Source organism: Falco biarmicus, chromosome 6 (genome assembly GCF_023638135.1).
Source record: "Falco biarmicus isolate bFalBia1 chromosome 6, bFalBia1.pri, whole genome shotgun sequence".
NCBI classification, from domain to species: Eukaryota; Metazoa; Chordata; class Aves; order Falconiformes; family Falconidae; genus Falco; species Falco biarmicus.
The window spans coordinates 41,622,472-41,641,829 of NC_079293.1; the positions used below are offsets into that span (position 1 = coordinate 41,622,472).

General features: G+C 38.1%; 1 protein-coding gene across 1 annotated transcript in view; it reads left to right on the top strand.

The window, feature by feature from the left end:
* PRKN (parkin RBR E3 ubiquitin protein ligase) overlaps positions 1 to 19,358 on the top strand; it is a 767,906-nt gene that overhangs the window by 690,719 nt on the left and 57,829 nt on the right. The window lies entirely within an intron of this gene.

Genomic DNA, 19,358 nt, shown 5'->3' on the forward strand with positions numbered 1-19,358 from the left:
ACATGTGACTTGGTATAAGTAACTCTGAAGAGACAAATATGAGAAGATGTGTATCCCCCAAAATTTTTAAAATTGCCTCTCACTGCTAGAATTGGAAAATAATAACAGTGAGATCAAGTGCCAGTTAATGCAGTGCTTTTACACCCCCAAAGCAGTACTTGTAGTATACGTTGCATATTTGAATTGCAGAATGCATTTGTTGGACATTATGAGCAAAAGGGTTGGTATGATACCTTTTCTCTTTTCTTGGCCCAGGTAGTAAGACACCTGTCCCATGGCAGGAGGGAGCAGGCACTCTCATTATTGTGCATTTTTTTTTATAGTGCAAGAAGTATTACCGCCATATTTTACGGACGGAGAGCCTGGAATTGCAAGATTTAAAAACTTGTTCAAAGCCTCAGAGGTTCCATACTCCCATTTCTGGTTCTGAGCATTTAAATCACAAACTCTCCCTTGGAAAAAAAGGAAGTTCTTTTGTCATGTAGAGTTGAAGGGTATGATATCATCTCATGTACTGACCTGTGAATCACAAATTATTCCATTGCACTGAGTGGAATTGCCTGGGTAACTTTGAGAGGAGAAAACCTAAACCATGGGAGAGTTTTAAAAGTGTTAAAGAGCTTTAGGAGCACAAATCCTTCTGAGTCTGAACGTGTCTTATGTTCCTAAATGATTTTGGTGTTATAGAAGCTGCCGTCCCGTGTTGCATTATCTCTTTCTAGGTGGTGAGTTTGTCTTTATGGTGATTGTTATTTGGTTCAGAGCAAAACCAAAGAGCCCAGACAGAAAGCAAGCAGGTTTTTTTACTTGCCTATTAAGGGTCCTTTCTATAGAACGTAATAGAAATTTACAGTATTGAGGTGATGAGCTAAAGATGTTTGAATTATTGACACCTTGGGAAATGATTCTACTGTGGCTGTTTCAAAGATGACAATTTTTTCATACATACATAAAATTTGTCTGTGTTTTTGTGTGTGTTTAAACAGATTTTTTTACATTCACCACTTCTAAAAATCTTCCTTTGCTGCCGCCGCTCATTTTAGCAGGAATAAATGACTACCATACTGCTTACCATTCCTCGAGAGGGACAGTTCTCTGACCTTGTTTCCCCTGACACATATATAAATTTCTGTTCATGTAAACAGCAGAACAAAAATTCTTATTGGAAAAAGACCATGTACCCAGTTCCCTGTGGGGATACCCCAGGAAAACAAAACCGTACAAAACATTAGCTGCATTGTTCCCTGAATTGCTGAAAGGTACTAAAAGACTGGTGTTGGGCAGTGACTAAAAGCCTAGCAAAATGGAAGAGAATTGCTTGAAACTGTATTGTTATACATTGAAAAATAATATATTTAATTGCAGTAATATTTAAATTCTGCCAATAAGCAGAAAATAAACTCCTAGTGAATTTTAAGTGGATAACGGAATATCTGGAAGTCCTTTAACTGCCTTTGTGTCTCTGGATGTAAACAATGTATTTTTAAGTCAACAAGTATGACTTAAAATCCCCCCAAACAAAACCAGAACTGCTTTTTTCTGTACTTGGTTAAAAATTGTACTTGAAATTGTTGAAAAGAGAGAGAATAATTATTTCTGAACATTAACTGCATTGGAACATTAAATGCTTTTGTCTCTTCCTCAGGAAAAAGCTATTTGGCATCACCTAAGTTAATTAAGAAACCTCCTTACTTCCTTGAGTGGCTCACTGCTTAATTAGGGTAACGTATGCTGGTTTCTATTAAATTGAAGTTCACCTTAGCTCACCCAGTAGTTTTTCAGTTACTAATGTATAAGTTGACATCTGGATTTTGTCTGTGCTGTGTGTGATGGATGGTGATACACAACCACGAAGTAGGAGTTCATTCCATTGTTACTGTGGCATGTCCCAGTAAGAGTCAGGACAGAGTGTGGTGAAGTCACAGTAATTCTGGGTTGGGTTTAGCACTCACAACTGATCGCTATGCGATGTCAGTGGCAGCGTTCAGTCAGTCCTGCAAGGGACCACAACAGTTTCATACACAGCAATGTTTCCATCTTTTTTTGCAGCCATTTTAAACATGTCTTTCAATAGTGAAGGGTGGGAGGGACTTCTCTTTAGTAATTTTACTTTTATTAATACACCTGTGGATTGAAAGCCCTAGATCTTTTCTGTTGTCTCATTCTCCACTAAGTTTCCTAGGAAAAAAGAAATCTGTTGTCTGAAGAGGTTGGATTTGTACCATATTTATCAATACAGAGTTGTTCTCTTCCTAAATAAGTCCCTCAGATATTTATCTTATTCATCATTAATTAGTGACTTTTATTGCATATCCAGGAAGAACTAACTCAAAGGCTCCATGCTTTCTCTCTACAACTTAGTTGACTGAGTTTGTAAATCACCCAAGGCTGGATGCATCTATGACTTTGATGGGGAGGTAAAGGGGAAGGATTTCTAGCAGTGCAGTTCTTTTCTATATTGTAAGATTAGGTACTCCTGTGGACAATGAGAGTGTAATGTTTAACCTATTCCTGTAACACACACACACGTGCATACATAAAGTTTCTTCCTGAGAAGCTGCACCTGCATACAGCCATGACAGACAGGTACAACCTACGTGACAAAGTGATAGTAACCACACTAGTTAGCTTTGCTGTGTCCTCACTGGAAGCTAGGGTTTGGTATTTGATTGCCTTCCAGTGAGTGACTTAATAAGCTAATTATTTTGTAGAGCAAAAAATTCCCAGAACTGTGCCTGCATGAGCAATTTGGCCAGGATTTCTTCCCATCAGCACTCTGTGCAGTCAAACATTTTCTGAATTGTTGGCAGTTTTGCATCTCTTCTGGACAGCTTATCTACAAGTGAAACATAATGGGATAGTTGTCCAGATTTTACCAGTCAGTATGAATACAAACACAGGTAGACAGCATGCTAGGTGTGGCTCCCTAAATGGTGTGCTGATATCACACTGCACTGTTTTGAAAAAAACTGATTAATTTAATTGGACTTGTCACAATAAGGTCAGACATAAAGAAAGAGACTTTGTAATTGTATTGAGGAGTCCCTGGAGGCCTTTCAGATTTGAAGACACCTACTTATTTTTCTAATATCTAATGAAGGGGGGGGCAAATTTCCTAAGTAAATGAGGACCTGCCCTGCCTAATACCATTTGAATGGTCATTTATTGCTACGAGGATCTGGCTGGGGTAGGAGGGTTTCTGTAAGAACCAAGAGGTGTAGTCACACGTTAGATGGAAAGTAAAGCCAATTTTTCAGCATTGTCAGAGTGGATAGGATTTTTTACAAAGGAGCCAGCATTTGCAATATTATGTATGCTGCCTGTCTAAACCTACGGTCACTTGGCACTGAACCCTTAACGATACTGGCCAAGTAATTTAGAAGGCACATGTGTTCAGATGGCGCAGCTCCACCCAGGCTCAGAGTCAGCCAAGAGATTCCATCTAAGAGCATCAAGTGGTGCTGTAGATAGTAAGGTTTCAAGCCAAAAGGAAGTTTCCAAACAGCTGTTCATCCCTGTATCATATTCCTATAGCTAAAATGGTACGTGATTGATAATCTAGTTTTTGCGTGGGTTATTTTTGAAGTATAGCCCCTCTGTAGATGTATATGCCTTGACCCTGCAGTGCAGAGCTGGTGCTTTGGTGGGTCGAGAGAAAGAATTACAGTCTGTGATGCCTTTTTATTTTTGGATAGCTGAGGAAGCAGAATCATCCCTGTCCTCCCTTTCTAGAATAAATGGCATAGAGGGTTTCTGCTGAAAACTTCCCCCCTGTTATCTGTCAAAAGCAATTAGTAAGAATCTGAAATGTGTAAAGTAGTTTAGGGGTCTGAGGAAAAAGCTTTTTGTGGGCCTTAGAAGTCCAAAGGTGCTTTAGGTCTGGGAGATCAACATTTCAGTAGTAAAATTCATGCTCATGACATCCACACTCATCCTTGAGAAAGAAAAGGTTTTAAATACACCCTGGTAAGCTGCCTTTGCTGTGCAACCAGAGCTTTAGCTCTTTGTCCTGAATTTAAGGAGTTGTCATGTGCCTGATTCTGAGAAGGTGAAAGTTAGCGGAGCTGCATGGACCTCAGTGAAACTGCCACTACAGACCAGGCAGCACTCTGATGTTTTAACAAGCAGTAGGAGAGGAAAAAAATAAACTAACCATAAAAAATAGGACTGGTGAACAGATAGGTGAACACTAAGAGATATTCACAGTGTGAGAAAGTAGGGAACTTGCTCACATAATATGGCAAGCTCTTTCAAACAAGACATCTGCCTCTGTGCCAGAAAGCTTTCACTTTTTCTCTGAAGAGGAATGCTAGTATCAGGAAGGTTTGATCTGCGGTTACTTTGAAAAAAAAAAAAAATCTAAGATTAAAAGATGGGATCAGAAGCCAAAACACAAAATATACCAGGCAGAACATACACAGGTTACAGAACAGGCAAGCGGATGATGACAAGTCTCTTCTCTCTTACAAAGCAACTGATGTTGGCCGTTGCTGCACACCTTGCACAGTTCCTGGGCAAGTGATTTCACATGATGTCTGCACAACAATGTGGGCTCCTTTGCAGCTTTCTCATTTTAGCAGAACAGTGGAAATACCATTGTCTCACATAACAACTGTGAAACAGAAAGTAGACAATAAATTGAACATAATTGATAGTGAAGATTAAGGCCCTAGTCTCTAACTCTAGCCTAAACCAATGGACCTGGAACTAGCTAACTGGAAGCCTTAAGCACAGAAGTTGGGTAGAGTTTAGGCAGCTGAGTGATGACGCTAAATAGAGTTTGATCTCAGTATATATGCATCAATATCTGTTTTATTATTGATCATGTTGTAGTAAGTAACGGGGAAGTTATGTATCTGAACAGATTCAAATTCTAAATTGCAGATGGTTTATGTACTGCCAACTAGTCCTTCATAGCTCTCCAAGTGTTCTGGGCAGCACTGGGCGGCCCAAAGCCAGGCTGAACCACACCACCATAATTTACATCCCCTGGCTCATATATATGATAAACAATGTGGACACCCAGATTTAATCCATACTCAGATTATGATGATATCATAAAATAAGATAATCAGAATATAAGAAGTAGAAGATAATCAGAAGATACGAATTAGGTTGTTTTCCTTTCAGATTTTAGGGTGCTTCATGCAAACAGTTTCATAATTTTCTCTCACAATCTATTTTTTTCATATCAGATTTGGAAAAATACTGTTTAGAATATCACACTGATACAAAAATGTAGTGTCTTTCTTTCATTTAGCTAAATATTCGATCAATTCAAGACTCTCCACAAAGTGACAGGATAAATAATGGTGGGAAGGAACAGGAGGGGAGAAAATTCTCATTTCTATTAAAAAATCACAAACTTCAGAGTGGATATAATATTGTTTAAAATTCATATTACCTCAGAATATCAGAATGTGTGTTGGCCTTAGAGTTTTCATTTCAGAAGACCCCACTTGAAGTAAATTTCTTGATTGTTTCCACTCACTGCACTTTGATTCCTATCGTAGCATGATCTCAGGGCACATCAACTGGCCTTTTGTCCTGAAGAAACTAAACTGAACGATGAGGTCCAGGAGCTTATATCATGTATTCCAGCTGCTAATGAGCACTCAGTCCACAACACAGACAAAAGCTGGTCTGAAATAAAATCCCTGAAACATTAATAGTGTGTACATTGTGTCTCCTGTACCAACTTTTCTTGGGCTTTTCATACCTGACAGGTTGCACACTGAAGAAGGCTCCTTCGAATGCAGAGAAAAAAACTAAAAAAGCATTGTGATTTTGAGCTTATAACATTGAATTAAAATTGCAATTTTTTAAATTTTTTTTTAGTGACTGTGGTTTACCTTACATAAAATAGGACTGTCCCCTGTTTTTTACTGGAGACATCCCTACAGCAGTTCTTAGCATACGGTTTGGATTTCAGGATGTATCTCCTGCTTGCAACAAGGTGAAAAGAAGATTCCCCACCTCCTCCTCCAATTTTTACAGAATTATTCAAAAGCTACTTATTACATAAAAGCTTTGGGATAGTGGCTGGGTAGCCTGCTAATGTAAAACCCAAGTATCGTTTTGTCTTAGAGGGTTTTCTTTCCAGCAAAAGACACTTTAATGACTGGTCAAATGCACTAACCATCTAACCATCCGCTCCTCGCCTTGGGCCTTCAAACTAATTTAGAAAGTCATTAACCATTCAAATAATAGGAAAGCATATGCCACATTATCCAGTGCATGCAAAATCAGGTAAGAACTTCTACTCTACCATTGGAAATGCAAAATAAATACATAACTAAAATAGCGCATAGTCCTAAAAGAAGTCTGTGTTCTGTGAATGTGCAGCTGCAGCATCTGTGATAAAGCAGAAACATTTGTATCTTTGTTTGGTTTATATATATATAATTAATCATGAGAGATGTTCAGTCTTGCTGATGATTTGATCCATTCAGCAAGAATGCACTTTTCACAGTACCTTACACATTGCCAAGCCACAGAGACTGTCCCTTTTTTGACTTTCAATGCAGTGAATTAAAAAATTTATACATTTGCATCTTGCTCATGAGTTCAAACCAGTCTGTCCATTCTGCTGGTGCCTGCAAACATGTTCAGAATTAGTGCTCGCTCTTTTATTGCTTCTTGTTATGGAACTTGCATTTTCCTGTGGACTGAATGAGAAGGTGATAGCATGTGGTCTCTCTCTGTTTAATTGCATAAAGCTGCACTTCCTCTGACCTCAGCACGTCTCATGGAAAATGTCAACAACCATATAATCATAGAGAAGTACACATGAGCAAAAAAAAATTATCCACCACTTAGTGCTTTAATTTACCTTCCTAGATCTTGTTTGGCAGAGCATTTTAAAACAGTTTTTCAAAGAGTCTTAGCAAAATAAATGAAGACTTTTTCAAGGATAATTTTTTCAAGGACAATTTTTTTTTAAACTAATTGCATATTTGGTGTAGAACTGAGATAGATTCTTCTCCACTTGTCAGACGAAAAATTACTAAATTTTTCAGTTATTAATTACTACAGTAACTATTTGCTGAATTAATATTATTTTTTATTAATTATGTATCCAAGATCCAAGAATGCTTTACCAGCTGTAGTTTCAGTTCCCAGTTGATGTAAATTGGCTTTGCTTCACTGAAAACATAACATCTATATCAGTTTACACCAGCTGAAGATCTGGCTCCAGAAATGCAGGGCAGCATTGAGATTTCAGACCTGCTGAGCAGCATGCAGATCTCCATATTAAAATATTTTAAATATTTAATATTTTTCCAAAAACACCAGAAAGGGTCTTGGTTTCTGCAGCAAAAAGCGAAAAGCCAGGTGCTTCTGAGAATTCACTTAATACCAATTGAAGGCTGAACCCTCCAGATAACTCAGAGGGATGGGGGAGTCTGTAAAGATAGTATCTCCTGCTGCAGTGTCCTAAACACTCCCTTGCACTTAAAAGCTTCCTTTCACTCACTCAAAAGTGATTCCAGCATGGGTATTACTCTCCTACTCTTTTAACCTTTTTTTCTTTTTTTTTTTTTTTTTGCTAACCTTTTATTATCACAACTGAAAGATCTACTCAAATAACTAATCTGATCTAACTAATAAACTAAGATCCTGATTTTTTAAATTTCATGTATGACATCATTTAAAATGTAATTTGAATCTCTTCATGGAGAGAGATTGACATTCTTATTCTACCTGTCCTGCAGCTTCTGCCTTAGAAGTAAAAGGGAAAGCTGGACTGTAAATAATTTTCCAAAGGTTAAGGTTATGTAGTAGAAACAACAAAGGCATAGAGTCATAGACTTTTCTCTGCTAATAAAAGAAACTGCAGAACTGAAACAGGTCTGATACTTCCCCACCCACCCACCCCTTTCCTTCTCTGGTACTGGTTCAGTCTCCATGGCTCAAGAATAAGTTGTAGGGATTGCCTCAAAAACCTTCGGAATATGTGGGACACTGATGAAAAGACACTGTGGCTTTGTCATGGTGCTTTGTAGAGGCAATTTTGTTACACTACTGAGAAACTGCAAATGGAATTAAAAAGGGGCAAAGTCCCCGGTTAAACTGTAGAGCCACAACACTTCTATTCCTTATGTTCCCTGTCACTAAGTCTAGTCAATTTGATATAAGTTGGATGCAGGAGAAGAAAGCAAACAATTTCTTCAGATTTAGACATCGTGAAGTGCTAGGGAACCTTACTCATTTTTAAGAAGATGCTTTTAGGTAGTAGATAGGCAGGCAACTGTTTTATGGTAAATAAGAGTCATATCACCCTGGTAACATGCCGAGATCTCAAAAACTGTAGGAAGCACAGCCAGATAATGTCTCGCTGACTAGTGTTTTAGTGCTGAAAGTTTTTTTTTCATTTCTTTTTGCTCTACTAATTACAATTTCAGTCTTCGTTTCTCACAAAGATGATGAAAATGAACAGACATTTCTAAATTCTGAAGACATTACCAGAAGTTTCCAGCAGCGAGCTAGACTCCCAGGCCTTTCTGTGAATGGCTGATACCGTTTATCACCTGGGTATCTGAGTGCTTGGCACACCATAGAGCTAAGTGCTGCTCTTTCTAGTAGAGTGATACTGCACGTATAATTTTTTTTTTTTTTAAAGCTTAGTAATAAGAGAAAAATGTTTCTCATTTTTCTATAAAGCATTCCAAGTATTCAAGGTAATACTGAAGGTAGTCATTTTCCATACGATAGTTCTCCCTGTGTCAGATAATGATTTTGCAGTCTTTGAAACCCTGACTCAGAATTACTCTATATGTTTTTATTATTATCATTTTTTCAAAAAAGCTTTACAAAGGCAAGACAACATGAGCACACCACTTGTATTGTGTGGGCGTGTGGTTGCCTCTCTATAATAGACTCCCTAATGTTCTTGGTTATAATGTGTAGCATTGCACATGTAGAGCTCTGAATTTCCAAACTCCATTTTCAGCCTCAATAATAGCCTTTCATTCAGCCATAGGATTTACACCTAATTATAGAACTGTGTGCTTTTTGTTCTGTTGTCTGGTCAGAAAGTATCCTGGGCATCTCATTGCTGTCATTCAGGGCAGAGAAGCAGTGCATGTCAACATGCTTTTGAAAGCTTTTGATTTTTTTTAAGTATTAGAGCTATAGATTTGAAACAGTATCTCCTATAGGCTTACTAAGGATAGCGATAAGCAATTGCCAAGGCAGTAGTATTGGAATAATTCCTTTCTGGGAAAGTGCTGTTTACTTTGTGTCTTCAATAGGATTTTGCGTGAATGGGTGGGGAACAGAAAATTGCTTTTGTTGCTTTTTACCCCATCACCTGTCCCTCTCTCTCCAAAACTGAAACTTAATTTGTTGAATGCAGTTTATCTCTTAATGTAAAAAATTATTTCTGTGGATTTTATAATAAATCTGTCTTTCTGCAGTGGATGCAGTTTTAAACTGTTTTGAAAGGAGTTTTAAACCTTAAACAACAATAATAAAAGCATAATACTGATTTTGAAGCTGTTAACTGCATTCATCTATTTCTGTTCCCCCTCTGACCTTAAATATGGTGTTGCTACCAACTCATGCCTGTATCAGACTTATGCAGTTATTTTGTGCCATGCAATTCATATGGACTAGCTGAGGAACAAATCCCACTATGAGAGGTATCAAAAAAGACGGTAACAAAAATAAAAAAGATAAGACACGAGGCAACAGATGGAGATAGAATAGTGAGGGTATGTGGGAAATAATATGACAGGACAACAAGTAGGAGTCTCACCAGATGAGTGTCCTAATTGTTCTCAACTATTTTTGTAGGTAGAAATTAAAGCAAACAGATGCTTCACTGACAAGAATGTGAAACTGGAGAAAGAAATTCTGTGTGACTCTTCATGGGGAGTTTTTCTGAGCTGGAAGGTCACTAAGGTAGAAAGCAATAACACAATTAGGTGATTGAGGCTGACATTATCACAGTGAGCTAATAATGGGAATCAATATTTTGTGTTGGTGAATGACAAATGGTATGTAAAGAAACAATAGTCTGTGAAAGGTCTTGAAAGAGATGACAAGTAGCTTTTGCTAAACATGGTAACGAATAAAGAGATGAAGGAGGATGCAGAGGGAAAGTGACATAACTAAAGGTACTGGTTAGGTAGATGATCTCTGCAGCAACAATCTGAATGGAAACAAGAGGATATTTTATTAATCAGAACACAAGCCAACACAGCTCTCATCAAACATTTCCAGGTATGTGTATAAATAGGAAAAACACTTCAGAGTGTCATGTAAAAATGAAAGATGAGTACCAAGTTACGCATCTAAAGATAGTTGTATTGCACACAATAATCAAAAGATACAGTGGGGAGAAAAATAAAGTGTTCTAATTTAAACATATTTAACTTTATGGCATGGCTAGGAATCCATGAGGAGACATGAGAAATTTAGTGTGGATGGCAGAGGGAAATATGGAGTAGAGAAGGAAGTCTATGAATTGTCAGGTTAAATGTATGTCTACAGATTATATCACACAGAAGAGAAGAAAACAGAGTTAAGGACAAAGTCCTTAGAACTGTGTCACGTTAAGAAGGGGGCTTTCCTCAAACCCTTTATATTTGATCAGCCTGTCAGTTTCCCAAGAAAGACAAGACCCTTGTATCCGACCAGCCTGTCCTCTACCTGCATTTTGACAGCCCACCGTATCAGGGGGGTGATTCGACGAGCCTATTCAGGGATCTCCTCTGACAGCATCACTGAGTCAAATCCCTTACAACAACTACTCACATCTCCAGAGACTTATACAAAATGAACTTCAGCTGAAAATTTTTGTTATACAAAATGCAAGTTTGTGACAGAATAAGGTTCAAAGATTTCCAGTGACAATACACTGACTGCAAAACAAGCTTCAAACAATACACTTAATAGCAGCTAGCATGAGTTAGTCGTAGAATAAAGTTCTTACCCAGCAGGTGTTCGTATGGGGGAGCAGACAGGTTCAGCCCGTCGACTGATCCCAGAAGTTATGATGGAGTCTTCCCTAACTTCTCCCCTCATCTGTCCACTTATACTCCATTGCATATTCATTTTTCATACACAGGATTGGTTACAAGTTTCTTGCTTCTAATGCAAATCAGTACACATCCTCAGCGCTGCTGAAGTTCTCTGCTAACTGCGCATGCTCCTCAAGTGGGGTTTTGCCCTCTTCTGGGGGGGCTATTTGAGCTGGAGGTCACAATCTCCCAGTATCACAATTATCTTTGTTTTATTTTCAACTAACTTTCAGTTGATATCAGTGGATTGCAACACCTTATCACCTTGTCTTCTCTTATGGCCAGACCTTTCCTCACTTGAAGGCTTCTTTCAGTGTAACTTAGATAATGGTGTTCTTTTCACCATCTGTTCTTTGTCACTCATCCTTCCCAAGGCAGACTTTTGATTTTTTAAAGTATATAGCTATATATTTGAAACAATATCTCCTACAGGCTCTACTAAGGATAATGATTGATTAGGAGCCCTTTCATTCATAGCAGCCTTAGAGAGTGGGTCAGCTTGACCTAACTTTGTGCACAGGTTTGTATATAGTTAAACATTAAATCAGAGTTTGGCAATCCAGGAGTGCAGACAATTCACCCCCTTTGAACTTACCTCAGTCCAGGTCCAGTCCATTTCCATCACATTCAGGTGGAGCTGGAGTGGCTCTAGTCACACATATTGTTGTTACCGACTGGTATCACGTGCCCAGTGAGGTGTGGTAGTGCCTTGGAGGCAGGTAACTTTGGGGTGGAAGGGTGCGTTGCTATTACAGTGAGATCATTTCATCTGACGAAGGTAATTTTGCCACAATGGCTGGCTCAGCAGTGGACATCTCATGGATTCTGCATGTGACAGCTGCTATGCAGTTTCAGCTGTGGGTGCCATCAGGTTCCCACCCCTGCAGGGAGCACAGCAGAGCCTGGCCGTGGGGTCTCCACTCCGCTCCACCCTCCGTCACTCCCACCAGCATGTGCTGGGCTGGCAGGGTGTGTTGCTTAGGGAGCCGAGGTAAAGGATTCCGTGCATGCCAACCATCCCAAAGGTGATAGCTGGTTTTTACCCTAAAAAAAAGCTTTCTGTAATATTATGCCACCATTAGGTCCCAATTTTCTCTAATTCCACTCCCCCCCCAAAGTAATTTTCCCAGAAACTGTCACACAAAAGTGAAAAAGGGTGAGGAGGTTGCTTGATCTAAAGGAGTAACTTGAGTTTTTTCTAGAGAGCATGGAGAGAACAGAGTTGTGGAAACAAAGGAAGGACTATAATTTTGAGAAGAGTCAGCAAAATCTAAAGCCCCAACAGGCCAAAAGGAATGAAAATGGGAAGAAGGAAAAGAATGAGTATGACAGCAATCAGGAGGAAGACTGGGTGAGGATTTAATGAAGGAACAGAGGAGCACAACAGCTGAGAAACACCTTGGTTTGACAGGGGAAGAGAAAGGAGATGTGTGATGGTGAAAGTGAGGTGAAGGTACATTAAATTTTTTACAATGAGAGGGAGTTGAATGAATGGCTTTTCTATGGAGAAAATCTTAAATAAGCATTATAGTATTACTATTGATAGCAATCCAGCAAATGTGTAAGAAATAGAAGCATTAATAATTGACAATATATTCTTGCCCCACATAGCAAGCAGGATTAAGATGTGATATTTTGCGTGATGACATAAAGAGATAAAACGCATTAATCTTCTCTACTGCTTATGGTAATATAATTGTGTCATGCTTTATGTACTGCCATGCTAATACAGATGCCAAGAACTTAATACATATGTCAATATATTTAGATCTAGTTTCACATATGTCTATAACATAGTTACTTTATTTTATATTATTGATTGTTATTTAAGAGACTCAAACTGCCTGACCCCGCTTAATGTAGGAATCACCAAAATAAGGCAGTTCAACATACAGAAGGGGTATAATAAGTAACTGTAAATCAAGTACCAGTAGAAATACGTAACACAGAAGAAAGGTGAAAAGGAATATTTAATTACAACATGAAATATCAATCATTAAGAGGCTGATCATGACTGAGATCTCACAAAAAAAAGTTTGGGAGTCATTTATTTTGGAATTTACACACCCAAAAAACAAGAATAGAAAATCCAAAAGAAATTAATGGCTCGTGGCAAGGGTGATGACTTGGATCATCTGTTTACAGTCAGTTTCTGAGTTCTTACTGATCCTGAGGATTATTTCTTTTCATGTGAACCTGAGAGTATTCTTACTTTCTTGTTACCTTTTTTCTCTGTTTTAATTGTGTGGGATGAGAGCCCCAGGAAGCACGGCCACAGGATTGACAAGAACAAGCCTTCAGTTTCAGGTGTTCTGTCCCTGAAAAAAAAATGATTCAGGGCAATAGGTTGGCTTCTGTGCAAGACAGTTAGCTTAGCAGGGGTGACATTGCCTATAAGTGATGTGTATTAACCTGTCAAAGTGGATCAGGAGTCTATGCCACAGAAAACTGAAAGGTTATAAAAGCACAAAGACAGTTCTATGTCTCTGAGCATTGTCCCCAGTGGAAATAGAGATGATTTGTCTTGGGACACTATTGCGGCAGGGGAAGTCCTGACTATTTCATTAAAGGTGAATCATCCAACTTTAAAGGGAGGGGATGCAAGAGTACACACCGTTGCACTGGAATTATCTTAGCAAATATCTGTAGGCTTTTTTGCGTTTCATGTATTTCATAAAAAGTAACTGAGTTAGAGCCTTCCACAAAGTCATTCCATGTTCATTTGCTACAGCGATGAACTGTAAACCAGGAGCCTCAGTCCTTCAATGAGGTGCTGAGGGGTTCACACTATAGAGATGAACGTGCAGGTCTAAACAAGCAGCAAGCAAGGCCATGTGGAAACCTCTAAGGCAGCTCAGCAGTTCTCAGTGAAGGAAGTTGAATCAGGCCTTTGATTAAATACACAAAAATAAACTCACCATTAAGTTTAGTCACACTACACTAATACAAATAATAAATAAATATATTTCAGAATTTCTGGGGATTTCCTTCTGAATTACTCTGTTGCTTTCTCATGCTTTTGCTAATGTGTTCCATGTAATTCACCTCTAAGTAGGTGGTCAAGGTCAAAGATTTAAGCAGAACTTAAATGATACATAGGCCTTGTGCTGCCCCCTCCATAAGCAGCAGATGCTGTTGTTTTGTGATTTGTTTTTTGCATTTCATAATACATGTTTTTTTGCTTTGCTGGGCAAATTGTTCTGCCACTGGACTTATGCTGCATCTTATGAGGATAAAGCAGGACCAGCCAGAGAAAGGAAGGAATTAGATTTGGTCTTAGCATGCGTGACCGAAGGAGAACACCGTCAAGATGTATGTAGATGGAAAAAGTTCAGCACTCCAATGCTGAGGCTAACCACCACCCTCTTTCAGGTTTCAATAGCACACATTGTCATTGTTTGATATGATAGACCTTAGTGTTTCTTGAGTACACCCTGCTGCATGACCTTGCTGTTTCAAGAACATTTCTCTTCTGGGGCTTCTGGGAATTTGTTTTCTTTTTCACTGCTGACCTCTAATGATAGATGTGTCTCAGCTTACGTGACAAATATTTCCAGGCTTCACATAGGTTTGTAAACTGTATTTGCTGGGTTTTCATTACTTCCTTCCTAGATCAGAAAAAGGATTTTAATGTAAATAGATAGGCTTTTATGGCGGCATTTTTTTGATAGTTATTACCATACATGACTTCTTTTTCATACCACAGCTAGAGCTGCCTGGTGATAGAATGAATATAGCTGTACATTTTTCATCCATTTTGACAGATACACCAGAGAAATAACAAAATTGCATACCCATAGTATTCCTTCAGAATGCATGAATACTAAGGTACTGAGATAATAACATTATTAAGCCATTGTTAGTTTTATATGATTACTGTAATTAATTGAATAATTTATTATTTTAAAATCAGTTCATATTAGTCCTCTTCTGTGCTTCTATAAACTTTAAAATTCTGAATTTATTGATCAAAAGAGGAAAAAGAGTAAATGTGATCTAGTTTTCAAGACAAAAGCCCTGGTGTTAAGGTTTTGGTTTGAGCTACTACTACAGTCAATATATGAACTTGACAAACAACTAAGGGATGTATTTTCACTCGAGTGTCTAAAATGGTCACTAAAATCCAAATGGTGGCATAAAAAACAACAGACTGTTATTCATCATTATAATAAGTAGTTATTTGTCAATAGATTCTTGATGGTATTTGTCACCTGGGCATACAGATACATTTTTCAGATTACGTGTCTTGTCCGAACCTGTGTGGTAAAGCAGTACTACTGGGAACTGCAGCATAGCAAAAAAATTCTCTAAGAGAAATGGAAACAGAAAGCAGATATTTAGTGTCCCAGACAGTGACTTCATTCCAGGAACATCTTCTTTTGGGAAATATTAATTTGCATAGCCCTGAAATATGAATTTGGAAACAGGTGCTCAGTTTCACATGCCATTTATTTAATTCAATAATTTAAAAATTTAGCCTTATTTTGGCTGTCTTAAAGCAGAGATTAAAATGTTTGTAAGGACTACTGAGTTTGCAAAGAGGTTTCTTCTTATGACCCTTACCTATTACATTCTTTTGAATATGTGTATAAGATGGCAGCAGAATTATTTTCAAATGCTTTAAATGTTAAATGCTACCTATTTATACCATTAATCATGAAGGGGCTATCTTATCTTAAAATCTTACTGGAAAGTAGCTGTGGGTCTGTAAAAAGAAATCCCAAGGAATTAAAGCCATGAGTCTTAGATAACTTCTGAATGTTTAGAAAGCATTCAGCACTCACCCATTACTAGTGTGGTGTGTCACTAGTGCAAAAAGTACAATCTGATTATAATATGTGCTGCCCAAGTATCAGTAAGATGAGTTTAGGGCATAGTCTGGCCTGGCAGGAAAAACAGTTATCTTCCTATTGCCTTAAATATATGACAAAGATCTGTTACAAATACATCTGATATTATTCACAGATCAAAATAGGGTTTTCAGTTCTAATTGTGGTTTGAGTAGAGAAGGCTTAGTGCACTAGATGTAGGATGACTAAATGTGCTATGGTGAGAATTCAGATTGCAAAGCCATGCAGTTATTACAATTAACTAACACTAAATGTTTGAGATGAGCAGCAAGTAGGAATAACAAGTAGTCAATGATTTATGTTAGGAATAAAAATATCTGTGTTTTAATGCTCTGCCACGTTAGCAGAATATTCTCTCGGAGACTGAAGTATCAATAATTGTTTCTCGTCCAATATAGTGAGTTTAACAGGTTTTGTACTTAAGCTCTCACCTCCACTTCCTTCTGTTAGATGAGCAATCTAGAAGAAAAATACTGTTGCTGCTGTTATTTATTCAGATAGGAATGCCATAACTATGTCATCATTATCCGTGAATGTACAGTCTTCAGCTGTGAGCTTGGGATCATGCAGCTCATCAGCAGTGGCCAGTGTTGCCACAGTGTAAGAAGGGGTGTAGACTCAGGAATGAAGGCAGTGGGTTGATTGGCATTGATAACATGCAGCTGTGGCCTTGCCTCAGAGGCAGTGGGTTGATTGACATGGATGGTGTGCAGCTGTAGCTCGTTCCCCCTAAGTAGTTAAATAGCCCTGAGGAGGGTGGGAGAGGGGGTTGGATGGAGCAGTATCAGCATCGTGGTCTGGCCTCTGGAGGAAGGAGATACAGCACAGACGGGAGAATCTGACCAATGGTAAAGCCTTGTTGCAGCCTACTAGTTTGTCTGTGCGTGCTGCAACAAAGGGGCACCATTCTCATTTGGTCCATGCACTCTCAAATATTTGCCTTTATCCTGGGGCACATTCTTCCAGATTTCATACTCAGAGCTCTATGTATGTGATTTATTTTCTTTTTATTTTCTTCTGTTTACCTGAAACACTCCTAAGGTATCTCAGATGCTTGGATTTTTCCTGCAGTAGTGAATTTATGCTCAGACCTGAATATATCTGTCTCATTCAATCTATCTCACAAGCTGGTTCAAGTGAAACAAAGGAGAAGTTTATGTGTTCACATCTTTTTACTAAATAATTCTTAGAAATACACATTTTTGAAATGTATTTTGAAGTTGTATCCTTAAATCACTCTAGAGCACTGCAGTCAGGAAAAATCCATCAGGTATTACATTTTCCATGTGCTATCCCCTAAAAACAAGCAATAAGAGGAAAAAACCCCACCTGTGACTTATCAGCAATGCAAGTAATATAGGTGTTTAGCCTTGAATTCTGTCTTGCTCTATGTCCTTACAGTTCCTGATCACCCAGAACTTTCTTCCTTTACCCAGCCTTTCTGCTCCTTTTTTTACAGCTTCTCTGAAAGTGCAGCTTATCCAAGTGTACCTTTCCAAGTCATAGTACTTTGAAATAAGTGTGGATTGTTTGAAGTGTGGGTTAGATGTGTGATTGTATGGTGTAGCCATCTTTAAAATTACTTCAGCACCATTGTAAAAATGCTACTTGAACTGATCACAGTATAGGTTTCCAAAGAAAAGCGGAGGCCAACCATATTACACTGGAAACCAAACTAAGTTAAGAAAGAAATGGAAAAAAATAGAAAGAGTGTCTCAAGGAAGGAGCTGATTGCACGGTAAAAATAACAAGGGACAGTTAGAGATGACATAGACCTAAAAAAATATAAAACTGCAGTCTGCACCATCCATTAATTATAGCACACAAAATAAATGTTGCTTTATTGCTTTTTATCCACAAAACACTCTTACAGTGAAATAATATTTCTTTTTCTTTTCTATAACTTTATCAGGATTGCACCATTTTATCTTTGGAATAGGCTGTTGTACAATACTAAGTGTTTTATTTCTGTGTGTAATACCTAGACAAGCTAGATCACATCTGTTTAGATTCCAGCAGTAGAAAAAGTTTAATTTCTCAGCTGTAATGCAATGGGCACAATAGGCTATTCTAGATAGAATAACATTGTTCCTATCAAAATGGTGGGATAGTATCAGGAGAAAGCTGGAAATAATAATTGAGTCCCTGCTACCCCCACCAAGTACTTCTTTTGCTAAGCTATATAGAGATGTCATAATTTTTTTAAGATGTTATTGTGATAAAGAGACAAAGAAAACAGTTTTCTACTTAGGCATTCTAAACAACTCAGAAAACACTGAGGGTGTTTTATGTTGAGCTTGCAGTGCCACAGAGAGGCTGGATTAAATAAACCAGAATCTAAATAAAATACATATGTGACTCAAACATGGTGCTTAAGATAAGGTATTTAAGCAAGTATATTTAATTGGGTCAGGTTAAGCTTAAAATGTCTTTTTAAGCGTCTTAAGATATAGTAGAACTTCATTAATTCTCAGTTGAACCATCAACAAACACCAGTCACTGACCTCCCAAGCTCGTTTCCAAGCCTGTAGGGTTTTCCTGTAGACTTTCCCACTGAGGCAGCTCTGTAAATGGAGCTGCAGAACAGGACATTCTTACTCCTCTTTACAGGTTTCAGCTCAGCATATGCATCAATTTATGGGTAGAGTTTTGAACCTATATATGCACAGAATTCTTAAATGAGGGAGGTGGTCTTCTCATGGTAAGCTGCAACTCCTGCTAGTAGCAGTTGCAGTGTTTGCATCCGCATTCAATATTTTTAGTAAGAAAAAAGAGACGGTGACTTCATGAGTAGGTCTTTAAACATACAAAGCTTGTGAAACTATTTCCATTTCATTCTTTGGTGGATGAAATGCATCATATTCTTTTGAGAAAGAAGACTACAAGAATGCCAATATCCTTGTGTCCCCAACTGTACATCAGAGAAAGAATACAGGCAGGGAGGTTGACTCTGATGGGAGGAAATGAGGAGTTTAGTTCATTATCCTGTTTATGACTTACTTTAACAATGACTTCAAAGTTATTCTGCATACAGTTGGCAAAGATCAAGGAAGAAAATATTTTTAGCACTAATGGACCAGTCTGGGATTTTTTGAGGCCCTCAACAGCATGAAGAAGAGCCTGATAAACCACCCAAAGCAAAATCATAGCTGTATTTTTTTTCTTTTAGTAGTAGTAATGATGCCGCTTTGTTTTAGTCCACCAGAGAACCAACCTGAATAGCTGAATAATTATCTCTGGGATGAGGTATCAAACATGAAAGATATTTATGTTAAAAATAATATTGGGAGCAATGTAACTAAGATGAAGGAGAATGTTTTTCAACACCACCTTGGAAGAAAGTTTCTATCAGCATTAGAGATAAAGAATGATGCTGAAAAATTTTGGCTTTCTATCTTGTACAAGAATCCAACTATATGTTGTTCTTTTCACTCAGATTGGGATGAAACACTGATTTTAATTTTTATAGTCCCAGGATGCA